The sequence below is a fragment of the Myxocyprinus asiaticus genome, chromosome 31 (genome assembly GCF_019703515.2).
Source record: "Myxocyprinus asiaticus isolate MX2 ecotype Aquarium Trade chromosome 31, UBuf_Myxa_2, whole genome shotgun sequence".
Lineage (NCBI taxonomy): Eukaryota > Metazoa > Chordata > Actinopteri > Cypriniformes > Catostomidae > Myxocyprinus > Myxocyprinus asiaticus.
Window position 1 is genome coordinate 37,393,622 of NC_059374.1, and position 15,680 is coordinate 37,409,301.

Below are 15,680 nucleotides of genomic sequence, written 5' to 3' on the forward strand. Positions count from 1 at the left end.
TACGGGGTTGAAATATTAACTGTGATTCACATGCTACCCTTCTTGTAAACATACTTTGTGGACCCAATACTGAACCTTGAGGCACTCCTACTGCATCCAGTGCCCATTTACCTTCTCATATAAACTCGTATCTGTAAGACATCAGATACAGAATGTCATCATATAAATGTTACCCAACATCCACTCCACTGAAATCTCATCTGCCATAACCTAAATGATATTTAAAAGGCATTCAACTTTTTGCCTGTGTTCCTGGCAACCTGACAAATGTTGCTTTTTTCTGTCTTGGCATGGAGCCCCAAGTGCCATATTTGTCTTTGGGCTGATGGTGCCAAGTGAGGGCTCGGGTCATGTTGTCTTTGCTCTGCGAGATGAGATTGGAACAGAGAAGGCATAGTAAGCAAGTGTGACCTTAGGAAAATTCTGATATGTGGTTGGAATCAAGTGTATTGCACTCTTACAGTGAGAATATGGTGCAGTACAGTTGGCAAAATTGGAAAGGGCCTGAGGCCAGATACACAGTTTTGTACACATCATGATATTCTGAATAGGAATTTGTGTCTCGAATGTTTTTCTTTTGGTCAATATTCAACATTTCTTTGGTTGAAAAGTTGCCAACATCTTCTGTTTTGTTGAGTGTTAAATGTGCTGGAAACAGTGAGTGTGTTTACATGTACAACAAATTACTGATAGCTAACAAAATTCTATTCATTATAAAAGCCCCAAGCAATAAAATGTCAAGCTTTTGAAATAGTCAAGTTTTGCCGTCAAAACCTAAACAGACATGCACACATTTAAAAGGGGAAATCAGTAATGGGCAAAAAAAATCCTTGCATGTGTGCCGATCAGGTTTTGCTTAAAGGGTTAAACTGTTTATCACATTTTCCAATAAAAAAGCACAGTTTAAGGCATTTACAGGACCTTAAACAGTGAGTACATTTATTCTTAATAAGCTGACTTGTGTGGTCATGTAAATGCCTTAACCTGCATTCCTTTATCTTGGATACCGATCCAGGTATCGAATCGGTGCGTCCTACAACGGATTGACCCCATTCACTTCCATTGTAAGTGCTTCACTATATCCTTGATTTTTTTTAAAGAAGAGGAGCAAGTGTTTTTTTTTTTTTTTTTTTTTTTGGTAATCAACATTATGCCACAAATGCTATTGATTGAACTTAAATTGTACTGAACTCAGAATATTCCTTTAAGTCTAGTCGGTGTAAGATCATACAGTACATTTTTATGATAGAGTCGTTCTCCACTAGAGTCATAGTCCATTGTTGGGAATTTTTCGGCTTGGCTCGGGTACGAGTATTTTAATGACTAGAACATCCTTTGTTGGGAAATGAATGTTTCACCTTCTTAATTTATTCCTGAGTGTGGTTCTCCCACTTGTGGGAGTTGTCCTAATATACAGTGGAGACATTGGTCAAAGTCAGTCAGATTTAGCCTCCAAGGAGAAACAAAAACAAGATGTAATTGGCAGTGCACATCATTCACACATCTCCCGGTGTGACTCTAAATCTCTCCCCTACAAATACACACACAAGTGCTATCCCAGGAATAACTGGGGATACAGTTCTTTTGCATGTGCCTAGTGAGGATACTTGGCATGGGTCACAATTGTCAACAACAATCGACAAGTCGGCTATTTTTTTATTTGTATTTGTATTTTTTTATTTTTTTAATATTTTTAGCTGTGGTGCTTGAATTGGCATGCTGTGCTTTAGCTGTTAGACAGTTTGTATGGTAAAACATTGTCAAAAAAGATCCTTTTAAAGCATCTCCGCTAGAGCCATGCGCATTCTGACAGACATTGCATCTTTTTTTACTATTTTTTGTGCATCCCGACATGAGCATTGCATTTTTAAGATGGCATGTCAAGTTTACATTAGTCCAAATTGCTTAGCTGCATGTGAATAAGTGTCTTACATAAACATCCTGTATGAAACACAAGGTAAGGGACAATTGAACCAGAAAACAACATATTTATACAGGGCTTCTTGTCAACTCTTTGTTCAGGCAACAAACCAACTAGTTGATTTTGAAAATATGTGGTAATGCACATCCCTAGTGGATACTATAGTACATGCATCACTTCCATCCCCTGAGATTGAAAGCGTTTTCACACATAGAGAGATTTTGTAAATCTACACACAAGGGGTTGATTTAATTGTCTGTGACAGTGAGGAAGACTGACAGCATCTCTATGTGACACCGAATAACTCTGAATATTCCATGTGCTGTTGTATCCAAACAGTCGTAGTGGCCCTCGTCCACTAATGATGAGCTCAATCCTGCTGCTGTGAATCTTCTCAGGCAGAAGTCACAAGGACAACAGGAGAATTATTTAAATTTGCAGAATTAGAATGTGTGCAACATAGTTTTACCTGATTTGTTGTTGGGAAGAATCCAGGATCTGTCAGGGATTTTGAATGGCCTGGCAGTTGCCAGTTGTCGAAATATGCAATTCATAAACCCATTTTTCTTTCTGAAACTATGTACATTTTTCTATGTACATTTGTTTTGTACATAGAAAATGTAATTTTTTTTTTTTTTTTTTTACACCAACGAGGGAGGAGGTGAAGGGGATATTCAACAGCGAAATCTCATTCGAGACCCCAAGTACACTAACACACAAATCATACAGTACATTTGATTTCTGCAATTGAATTTGCAGATAAAAAAAACACAAGTATGAATACAATTGATTGATGCCACATTGATATTAGATTTCATATTTGTTAGTGCTCATTGTAGCAGCAGCAAAACAAAAAAGCTCTCAGAAACAATTCACACAGGATGTCTTTAGAGAATACAATACAAACAATCTTGGGCAATTTTTGGAATATCATACTGCTCTTGCAATATGCAATAATACTGTGCATAGTATGCAAATTTTCCATATGTATAGAATAACCTACAGTGTAAAGTATACTTTGGTTACACTTAAATATGGGACAATAGGCATCCTGTACTTTATTTTGGCCAAAATACAGGCTGTCCCGGCTAATAAAGGACCGTTGGCAACCCTTGTGCCAGTAAGTTTAATGTACAGTGTATGTGACTTTAATTTTGTCATCAGCATAGTTTGTGTGCATCCCAGTTTTTGTTAACCCGTGAACTTGTTCATGTCTGCGCATGGGCCTGGAGTTGACTGTACTAAAGAGTGTCACAAAGCAGTTGTAGTGCACATGCATTCAACGTGTCCATATAGATTCATGGTCAAAAGAGTATACTTTTGAATATGGCTGAAACAATTAGTCGACGTTATCGACAACGTCAATGTAACGGGTAAAGTCTCTGCTTAAGGGAAAGGCCAAGGCGGTAATCTGCTGAGCAGTCAATGTAAACTTTGAATGGTATAAAGAAACTGAAACATAACATAAAACACACAGACACGCACACACACAGCGGCCGCATACATCTCTCTCTCTCTCTCTGGCGTCCCCAGCTCCTCCTTTATGCCTCTCCCGCTGACTAAGCAACTCAGCGCCGGGCGTGCATCCTCATGCCCAGCCACGCCCTCCTCCTCATCACACTCCTGATTCAGGCTGGGGTGCCATCCGGACTGGCTTACCCCCCCCCCCAGATTTGGAGGGGAGATGCTGCTCTTCCGGCCATTCTGCCACCCGATGGTCGACAAAAATTTACGTTGACGAATAGTCATTTGATCTAATTTAACGTAACATGAGATCACATTCTAATGATGGTGCGCGAGAGCAGCACTGCAGTTCGCGCCTGACTGAGGAGAGGAAGAATTACACAGCTCACAGTCCAGATGCACTCTAAACTTTACAAACAGCTTCAGGTGATGTAGATTGCAAAGCATGAGAGAATTAAACAAAAATACCAAATAAGTAAATACAGAAGCACTGTCGTTGTGGAATAAGTGGAGCCGGAGTTGCCATTCAACTGAAGTAAAACTTGCGTGTCGAGCGTCTTTAAAGGAAACAAACTGGCATTACATCATAAATGCAGTTATATATAATGCTTTATAGATTTTTTAAAGATAAAATAATACAGAAGCAGATCATGTAAATAACTACAAACTCCGAAACTGACATTTCTCTTCGGTCAGCGCCTCTTCTTTGAGTTGCGCGAATGTCCCGATCTAAGGGGAAGAGATTGAAACTGCACCCGGCTGATGCATACTCTGGCATGGGAATGCTCATCCCTCAAGTGCACGCTTGCTGCAGCTAGATTATAACGTGATGGCTCGTGACTTTTTGAATCATAATACACGTGTCACTGTGCATTTCTTATCGTGAATAAAATTGCCAATACGCAGCTTTGTTTGTTTGTTTTTTTTAGTAATAGATGGATTGATGTGAACAGAAAGGAGAGAGAGGGTAGTCTTCGTCCCATTATACACCGTAACAAAATACGCTTTTGATTTGTTTTTGTTTTGGCTTGTTTTCCAATATAAATATCTAAAACTCCTTTAAAACAACTTACATTTTCTTTAGCAGCTATACTGCAGAAGAAATACATTTTATCAGAGAATTTTGAATATAATATTAAAAATACAAATATTTTAAAATATCTAAAAAGCCTTTAAAAAAAAAAAGATGCATTCACCTGAGAAGCAGCATATAAGATATATAGACTTGCTTTTAGAGAATAGATCTTGAATATTAAAATATTCTGTACTCGCAGAAGTATAACCAAGTGAATACTTATATTAAGAAAATACACTTATATTTAAGATACATTCTCTTAAAGCAAGTCTAAATATCTCATATGTTGCTTCTCATGTAAATGCATCTTGTTTTAATAATATTTAGACAATTTTAAGTGGAAAACAAGACAAAAACACTTGATAACAATAGGATTTTTTGCAATGAATTTCTTTACCGAATTAAACTTAATAAAAATAAAATGTTTTCCCTTTAATTCAGTGAATGTCATTTCAAGGTATTTTTAAAAGATGATTTTGTCCTATTTATTGTTAGTAAACATGTTTAATACAACCTTTTAAGTCGGGGCACAAGCTGAATAATTGGTTAAGAGCTAATGATTAATTGTTGAAATAAACGGCGAATAGTCAAATAATCATTCTAATAATCGTTAAATTAATGGATTATCAAAATAATCGTTAGTTGCAGCCCTACTTTTAAAAAGCTAGAACGCCCAACAATGTGCAAGATGCATTCCCTATCCTTACTTTGTTTGCCAAAATGTGCAGTATACAACAGAATATACTGTGGTGGGTTCTGTAGAGTACTGCTCTTACTATTCTTGCAGTATGTAGGACTTTATATTGTATGCACAATTGTTGTATGCACGCAGTACATATACAACTGGCTTGACAAAATCTTGTCTGAAATTTTAAACTAGTTTTAAAAGTTGATGGTTATACTGACATTACAGTAAGACAAACAGCCAGCTAGCTAGCTAGACAGACAGACAGACAGACAGACAGACAGACAGACAGAATGTCAGATATATTGTCAGATAAACCATCAGATATAGATAGAGAGAGAGCAACTTAAAGGTGCTGTAAGCGATTTTCTTCATGGAGAGATATGCAAAAAAAAAAAAAAAAAAAATGTCCTACTCCCTGAGAGATATTACTGAAATAAGTGTGGTATAATATCTCACCTGTCTCTGTGACAGCTCTAGACTCTGTAAACAGCAAACAAAAATGTGTCCGTGGACCATGGACAATGATGCGTTCGACCTGTCAATCATTTTGCACGTTCTCATAGTATTGCAGTTGCATCGAATTATTGAAACTTACTGCCATTTTTAAGCCATGTTGTTCATAACAGTTGTCAGTTGAGGGTGCTATTTTGCTGTTGTTGTTTTTAACATCCTTTTCTGCATGATGTCGGTCTCAATAAAGCTCATTTGGTATTTGTGGAATGCAGGGTTTTGGAATGAGGGGGTGTGGCTAATCCAAAGTCTCAGTCTCGTGGAAGTAGAACGGCTAAAATCACTTCAAGCACCTTTAAAGCAAATTAAAGGCCATTTGTGGGTTTGTTACAATTTGAATTTTTGACAGTTGGAGTTTGAATTAACAAGCATTCCATGGCCCAGTTTAACATTTCCTCAGTGTTAGTCTATCCATGTGCCTCAATCAGCTCCCTAGCTCCCTATGTCGTGAATCAGTATCTCGTGAACACGAATTCGGGCACTGGTAAGGGTGTTCATCCACTGAACATTGGGACACTTGTGACTCAATCACCCACGACACGTTAACGAGTTCGCCATTGAAGCGCAGCTGTTATTAATCTGCACCACCGCTGTATAAATGACACTATCGTTCATTTTCGTTGAAGATATTCAAACATACAGTGTCATTATAACAGATAAATGGCATAAATAAGGAAATAAAAATGAGTGTATTTTAAAACTTTTAACAACTCAAATATTTAAAAGATTGTTTCACTTTCATATGGTAATTATGAATGAAAGACATTAGAAACAACATCTCTTTTAAAGAGAAAATAAGGCTTGGACTTAATAGTTTTACACTTGTGCTTGTCATCAAATGACTTGAGAGACTTCAGAAGACATGATTGACGACGTCTCCGATAAGGAAACTGAGCAATGATTCTCCCTGGTTTTTACGATACATTGTGTAATTTTTTTAGGGAGCGAACGTTTCAGTGCACTGAACAATTCTGCGATTGAGACAGCCCTAGAAATGCTGACTCCCTGATCATTGCCCTGACTACTGAACTAGAGAGCTGATTGAGACACACCCTATGTGATTTTTCCGATTTTTGATCGTCTGCTGTACAAAAACCGTTAAGTCTGATCAGTTAGAAAGCACATATCACACTATTCCAGAACAGCCCAAAGATCTGTGCCAAGTTTGAAGGATGTAGTTTGAAAGCTCTATAAGGAGTTAGTGTTAGAATTTCTGATGTTGGTTTAGGGATTTTGGAAAAACCCTAAACAGCGTTTGTAGAATAATAGTATGTTGGCTTCGTCAAGCCAACAACATAAACTTTTTGTTAACAAGATATTAATTGGATGCCAGTGTATACTGCACAGTTTGTGTTTGGACATTCTGTCCAGGACTTACCTTTGTTAATTTTGCTTTATGGCACCAAAACTGCCATGTGTTAGTCTTCATAAAATGCATCAATGTGTATCATGTTCAGAATGACTTGACAAGATGAATGTACCACACTGTTTTGAAGTACTCATTGAGAAGCCTCATCTTCTCTCAGGAAGGGCCCAGCCATTCCCCATCTGTTTCGGGGTGTCTGTTGAGATTGACTGGGGCCATTGTTTCAACTCTCCAGACTCAGGGAGGCCCCTGGGCAGGATGGTCTGCAGCCTCCCAGTGGAGCTCTCTCCCTGGGCTGCCCCTGACCCCCATAGCCAGGGGAGACCCATGTATCTGTTTCACAGCTGACAGAGGCCTTCCTCTCCGGGCTTGCCTTTGTTTGAAACATCCTCTGCCATTCCCAGATGGGACTCGCTGGGATGGACTTTTCGGTTGAAGCTGTGATGCAAATTCTGAGTTTGAAATATGTGGTGTGGCGTCTGCATTCAGATCCATAGGTGCACTTTTTCAAATATTGAGAGTGACAGTTTCCTTTTACAAGCCTGATCTTAATTAGATGCAACGTGACATATAAGAAATGTGCCTGTCATGTTCGCTGATCTCTACCATTTTAGGGAGTTTAAACACTAAAGAAAGCTAAGATGAAGTGTTTTATGGACAGGAATGAGCAAAAGTGTGTTTTTAGTGGGAAGACAGACCTGGGTAAGTTTGAAATCAAGCTGGAATGCAGCCAACTGGACTCACCTCTCTGAAATTCTCATTTGTTTTGCCTACTTCAAAGTACTTTTCTGCTAAATTTAAAACTTGGTTACATGACAGAGCATCACTTTCTCTAACATTTGCAGGTATTTTTTAACGTCCTTGCAATCCACCATTCGTATTTAAATCAGCACTGTAGTGTATAATTGCCCTAAAGTTGAGGTGTGTCATTTAAAAGGAATAGTTCACCCAAAAGGAAAATTCTGTCATTATTTACTTGCCTGTATGACTTTCTGTCTTCTGTGGAACAAAAAGGACATCTTAATTAGTATGTTAGTCTCAGCCACCATCCACTTTCACTGCATCTTTTTTCTTTACAATGAAAGTGAACAGTGACTGAGGCTAATATTCTGCTTAACGTCTCCTTTTGTGGTCTGTAGAAGAAGAAAAAAAGGCTCGGAACAACACGAGGGTGAGGAAATGATGATAGATTTTCCCTATCCCTTTAATTAAACTCAAAATCCCCCTCTCCTCCAAACTTTCCCTGTAGCACACGACTGACACAAAGCCATGCATGACTCACCGTGCAGGACTGCTCTACATCTTAAGAGGCTCTTTAAAGCACCACTGACGGGACTCCGATAGGAGTATTTGAGCAGAGATAAGAGAAGCAAACTAGGGAGGACCGTGGCCTATTTGTAACGCCATTAATCGGTGATTAGCAGGTCATTTAGCTGGAATTATTGGCTGTGATAAGCACAGGGTGTGCATTTGGGCTTCTTACTGAGACAGCTTAGCAACACCTGTACTAGTCATATAAATGAGTCAAAGAGTCATAAAATTTAAGGGAGGATCCTCTTAAAACTGAAATGTGTCATTTTTTTATATTAAAATATTTGTTTCTATCCCAGCTTAATAAGCAGATATTACCACATGCAGGTTAATTTCTGTGAAAAGTATAAACACTGTGCCTCTGTAGCACTTTCAAAATATTGCTGTTTGTTTGAGCATCTTGGTCAGCCTAGCACAGCAACATTGGCTTAACCAATGGTTTGACAACCAATAGCAGATGGATCGAATGTTCTGAAAGCCTGTTTGAAAACAATTATTATGTTGGCTGGACAAAGCCAACACAACTTTATTCTACAGACTTGGTTTAGGTTTTTTTTTTTTTTTTTACTCCCTTAACCAAGACCAACATTTCTGACTGTAACTTGTCTTAGAACCCTTAAGCTGCATTCATCAAACTCTGCACAGATTTTCAGGCTGTTCTGACTCTGATTGCTATGACTTTTCTAATGGATAGTAATTACAGGTTTCAAAAAATGGACAATGAAATCCTAAAAATCTCATGAATTTACACTGACAGAATATGTCTGTCTGTCTGTCTGTCCGTCTGTGTATCGTTCTATTGTTCTATCATTCTATCATTCTATCATTCTGTTGTTCTATCATTCTGTCGTTCTATCTTATGTCAATCTAACTTACTTTTTTTTTAAAACTGACTTTCAGACAAGGCTTTGTCAAACCAAAATCAAAGTTTGCCTTTTTTTTTGCAATTCTGTTTGGTGATTTAGAAATTGCACACTTCACCTTTAAGTCTCAAGTCTTCTTTTTCTTTGTCTTTCTGTCTTATTTGACCACTTTTTCTCTTTTACAAAATCTCTCACTTTCTCTCAGCGTCTAGTGTTACACACATATCACACACACCAAACTAACCCACTGTATGACCTTGGTGTCCTCAGGCGATTGGTGTCTAGCCGTAACTCTCTTCAACTGCTAGGATTGAGTCTCGTTCCCATTGATGAGAACTCACTGAGAAATGCTCATTTCCATCTGAACTTAATGCAGCCACTGAAGCTGAACTTATTAAAACTGCAGTGTGACACTCTCGCTCTCTCTCTCTCTCTCTCTCTCTCTCTCTCTCTCTCTCTCTCTTCTCTCTTCCCTTCCTCCCCTCTTTGTGGAAATAAATGAAGTCAACTGCACTGTAGGTTGTAATGTAATTGCACTGTGCATGAATGTAGCTGAGAGCTGTGTCGGTTAACATGGCTGAGTGGTGTGTGGAGTTTTTTAATTGCAAAGGCAGACTAGAGAGAAAGCACCCCGCTGATATTCCTCTCAGGCAACTTAACACACTCATACACATACACACACATATACCTTTATCTAGAAGTCCGTAGATTTAACTATTATAGATCAAACCAGAAATATACAGTGCTGCATGATACAATGGTTCATTTGCATAACACTTACTAAAACTTCAGATACGGTATATCAAGTTGGCAATCGAGAACATGGCAGAATGACACACTGAAGATATGAATTTCAAACTGGCACTCAACTGTAGTCTTAGAGGACAAAACAAAAATACAGATGTAGAGAACCTAAAGGCAAGGTGCCATACAGAGGTGGAGCTGGGGATGGAGGAGGGTGTCAAGTGCAGCTCGCATCCATGCAATGGAAAGACAGCTAAGCGATGAATGAATGAATGAATGAATGGATGACTTAAATAGGGCCTCACGGTTAAGCACCTGAATTGTATCGGTAGACATCATGATCAGCTGAGCGTCAGCTGATTTTGAGCTTGACTCACATGACCTGACAGATCTGATGCCACGCTTGACATATATATATATATTCTCACACGAGCAAGAGTGCGATATGGCCCTAAATCAGCACTGCTGTGATCAGTTTTTCCTAATTTTTTTTAAATTACTTGTTCATTGAACTGTTGTATATAAGCAATTTCACACTCGCAATCGTGCTATATGGCCCTAAATCAGCACTGCTTTGATTACCTTCGGCACTCGGCCTGCGGCCTTGTGATATACCAGTGATGATTTAGGGCCATATAGCATGATTGCGAGTGTGATATTGCTTATATACAACAGTTCAAGGAACAAGTACATTTAAAACATTTTTTGGAAAAACTGAATAAGGTCATAAAAACGCATTTGTGCATGGAACTACTTTATTACGTGGCGGATCAGAATCTGCCGTTGCTGGTTCAAAACAAATGATGTGTCCAAGCCTTCGTTAGTAATTCAAAAAGTTCACTTCAGAAATAGTATAACGGCTTGTGCTGTTTCTAACAAGTTATTGGATAAGGATGGATGGATGGATGGATGTGTGTGTGTGTGTGAGAGAGAGAGAGAGAGAGAGAGAGAGAGAGAGAGAGAGCGTGTGCGATCTCCTGTTGCCACACCCAAGCAGAGATGCAGTAAGCTTTATGAAGATCAGCTTTCTCAGTGGAAAAGTAGCGGTCCAAGAGGGGGTAATTCTACCCATTTCACGGTAGCCGGTGCGCAAGAGTCGATCACTCTAAAAACCGCAATGTCCTCCATTTTGAACAGTGTGTCCACTCCAATGTGGAAAGTCCGATAAGAGGTAAGCGCCTTCAGTTTGTGTAATTAATCTGTTGTGTCTCTCAGCTGTGATGAGCCGTAATGCTGAAGTTGTTCATTTAAAGCCATTTAAAGCTATTTCCTAGCTTTAGTAGTAGTAATACAAGCGATCATATAGTGCTGTATGTAAACACTGGCTGAAGCGGATTCAATTCACGTCACCTAACTGGCTCATATTACACATAAAAATGATCTTTTGCCACCACCTGCTGGCTGATACATGTAAAAACCATACCATAGCTCTTAACACATCTGCACTGCTCTTACACTTTAGTTTAGAATGGCACGAACACAAGCGGAGTGATACACATACAGTGAAGCGTCCGAGTGCTGATGGTGTCAGACCATCAGTGCTCATGGAACGTCTCTTGTCCAATCAGATTCAAGGACCGGAACTAACTGTTGTATATATACATACATACATATATATATATATATATATACACTGATGAGCCTAATATGATGTTGGTCCTCTGTGTGCCGCCAAAACAGCACCGAACCGCAGAGGCATGGAATCAACAAGACCCTTGAAGTTTTCCTGTGGTATCTGGTACCAAGACATTAAGTGCAGATCCATCAAGTCCTGTAAGTTACGAGATGGAGCCATCATGGATCAGACTTGTTGGTCCAGCACATCCCACTGATGCTCAATTGAATTTTGAGGTCTGGGGAATTTGGAAGCCAGGGCAACACCTTGAACTCTTCATCATGTTCCTCAAACCATTTCCGAACAATGTGTGCAGTGTGGCAGGGCGCATTATTCTGCTGAAAGAGGTCACTGCCATCAGGGAATACCACTGCCATGAAGGGGTGTACGTGTCAAGTTGACATCCACATGAACAGCCAGACCCAGGGTTTCCCAGCAGAACACTGCCCAGAGCATCACACTCCCTCCACTGGCTTGTCGTCTTTTTTTTTAATTTTTCTTTTTTTTTATTTGGAATGCACAATTCCCAATGCGCTCTAAGTCCTCATGGTGGCGTAGTGTCTCGCCTCAATCCGGGTGGCAGAGGACGAATCTCAGTTGCCTCCGCATCTGAGACTGTCAACCCGTGCATCTTATCACGTGGCTTGTTGAGCACATTACCACGGAGACATATCGTGTGTGGAGGCTTCACGCCATCCACCGTGGAATCCACACACAACTCACCACGCGCCCCACCGAGAGCAAACCACATTATAGCAACCACGAGGAAGTTACCCCATGTGACTCTACCCTCCCTAGCAACTGGGCAAATTTGGTTGCTTAGGAGACTTGGCTGGAGTCACTCAGCACGCCCTGGGATTCAAACTCCAGGGGTGGTAGTCAACTCGCTAGGCTACCCAGGCCCCCTTGGCTTGTCGTCTTAACACAGTGCATCCTGCTGCCATCACTTCCCCAGGTAAATGGCGCACATGTACACGGCCGTCCACGTGATGTAAAAGAAAATGGGTCTCATCAGACCAGGTGACCTTATTCTACTGCTCCAAGTTCCAGTTCCGACACATGCGTGCCCATTGTAGGTGCTTTCGACAGTGGACAGAGGTCATCATGGGCACTCTGACCAGTTTGCAGCTACGCAGCCCCATAGGCAGCAGGGTGCAATGCACAGTGTTGTGACACATTCCTCCCATAACCATCATTAAAATTTTCTGGTACTTGTGAAACAGTAGACCTTCTTTCGGTTCGGACCAGGCGGGATAGCCTTCGTTGCCCACTTGCATCGATGAGACTTGGGCACCCAACAGCCTGTCGACAGTTTGTGATTTGTCCCGCTTCGGACCACTGTTGATAGGTACTCACCACTGTTGATTGGGAGCACCCCTCAAGCCTTGTCATTTCAGAGATGCTCTGACCCAGTCATCTGGAAATAACAATTGTGTCCGGTTAAAAAAAAATCTACATATGCATTGTTATATTGTAAAGAAAAAGTCTAAATTAAAAATCAGTATTGCAGATTTTTCAAGAATTAAGATATTTGTATTTTTTTAATTCTGCATGGGAAAAATATACCTATAAGTCATAATAACATGAATGATTAATTTACTTCACCTGCAATTTAATCAGTTTTTGCATGTTGGTGTAGCTTGGAATGCATGTAAACACCTTTACCGGCATTCTTACTGGCTTATTTTATGTACGCATGTGTTATGCGCAGGGTTGGGAGGGTTACTTTTTAAATGTATCCCACTATAGATTACAGAATACATGCTGTAAAATGTAATCTGTAACATATTCCGTTAGTTTACTCAAGGTCAGTAACGTATTCTAAATACTTTGGATTACTTCTTCAGCACTGGTAGATTTTTTCACTTGTTTTGACTATACAAACTCTGCCAGTACAGTAAGACAAAATACACGTTAAAAATACATTCTCTGAAAAACCTAAATATCTTATGCAGTGTTGTTTCTAAAACAAGATTAATCAAACTGATCTTGATTTAAGGATTTTTAGATATTTTTACAGGAAAACAATATAAAAATTATCAAGAATACAATTTTTGCCCTAATATCAAAGGTCTTACTAGAAAAAAAGAAATTATGATCCAACGTGAATTTTCTTGATAAAAAAATATGCAACATAACAGGTTTGTAACCTTGTTACATGTCCATGTAAAATGGCTAGAAATAGCATTTTAGCTTAGCGTAAAGCTGACAATTTACACAAGATTTATTTCTATTTCTTCTGCTCCAAACTTACTTCAAACGTACTTCTCTGTCTGCTCGTATGAATGCAACACATCATAAGAAAGTGTTTCACCGCTGTTCAAATGCACTTTGGATCGAATCATTTATATGTATTAATGTTTTCCATCTGAAAGGACAAATATTAAATGAAACAAATGACAATAAAATGCAAAGTAATCTCTTCAGTAATCAAAATACTTTTTGAGTGTAACTGTATTCTAATTACCAATGATTTAAATTGTAACTGTAGTGGAATACAGTTACTTATATTTTGTATTTTAAATACGTAATCCCATTACATGTAGTCCGTTACTCCCCAACCCTGGTCATACCTGTTCATATTTTGACGTCAGAAGTGGATATTAATCTGATGATTTTAAGTGTAAGAAAAGGTTTCTTATGTTGACATTTTTTAATAAGCTGATTTTTTAGCATTTCAACATATTGCTGTGCATGTAAACCTGCTCAATGTTTGCAGCTTACGATTACTTTAAATCTGTGCTAAAACTATAGAATATATTATTCAGGTGTTGCCTTTTGCTGTACTTTCTGTACTCACACTGGTGTAAGAACCAGGCAATATACCTCATTCCTCTGACATTTGACATCTGACATTTACTGGGGAGGGATGGCAAAATTCTATATATTGGCACATCGGCACATTCGAATGCTGTCACAAAATGTCACAGTAGAGCAGAGCTCAGAAAGGTTAGGATCAACTCTTTCAACACTATCTTTCACATTGGTTGTAGAAAATATACCATATACTGTATATTTGTTTCTGCAGTCATGGACTTCCCTGGCAGCATTCTTTTTTAAAATTAACCAGGGCTGGTGTTGTTTTGCATGGAGAGCATTTTCAGGCTAGCATTGAATCCCCTGTCCAAGATTTTTTTTCTTTATCTCTCCTTAATTACCTCCAAGATAAATCTCAGGTGGTCTCCACATTCCACTGAGGAAATATGGAGTGGGAGAAAGATAGTGTGACCAGGAGAGCACAGTTATGGGATCACATATTGAGCGTTCCTCATGTGTATGTATGTAGTATGAATGTGTGTGTTTGTGTGTGTATCAGTCTGAGGAGGAAAATGATTCTTGCCTGAGGCAGCAATTGATCAGATCATAGATGCAGAATTCCAAGCGTCCTTCTGCTGAGCTGCTGGAGCTGATTACCTCATCTCATATTCACAGAGAACAGGAAAGAGTGCAGGAGGAAAGAGGATGGGGGGAAAAAAACGAGATGGAAAAAAGCTAAGACCAAATGCAGTGGACAGGCGAAAGGAGAAAGCAAGCAGATGTGGAAATAAACAGATGGAAAGAATGTGGAAAGACAATGTTAAACAAAGTCTTGAAAAGAGGGTTTTTTCCTGAGTTTTTCAGAGTAGTCATGAACATTTGTTGGTGGGGGTGAAGGGGTACTTCTGTAATGCTATGTGTATATAATTCATTTTATGATTGATGGGGTTAATTTAATAAGCAACTTACACTAAATTGTTTTCATCCTCATTATTTTTCAAACAGTGCTCAATTTAAAATCTCCTTTTCTGTTACCATCTTTTAGTAATTGCCATACCATTTATTAAAGGGATGGTTCACCCTTCCATTATTTTTTTTCATTATTGAGTCTAAGCATCTAGACTATATAATCAGACTGTAGATGGTGTGCATTTAACAGCACAGACAGTAGCTGGTTGTTACTGTATACACAAACAGCATGTTTATAGTTATCAGGAAACAATAACAATTGTGTCTTAGTGTCTTTTGCGCAAAAGTAATTGTGCTGTATTATCCTGGGCACCTGCAGTGTGTTTGTATGCGTCAGAAAGCACAGCTCATTGTCTTCCCATTACATATTTACACGTACTGTAAACACGAGAGCCAA

General features: G+C 39.1%; 1 protein-coding gene across 2 annotated transcripts in view; it reads left to right on the plus strand.

Moving 5' to 3' along the window:
* LOC127422473 (roundabout homolog 1-like) overlaps positions 1 to 15,680 on the plus strand; it is a 375,425-nt gene that overhangs the window by 157,045 nt on the left and 202,700 nt on the right. The gene's annotated exons all lie outside the window — the stretch shown is intronic.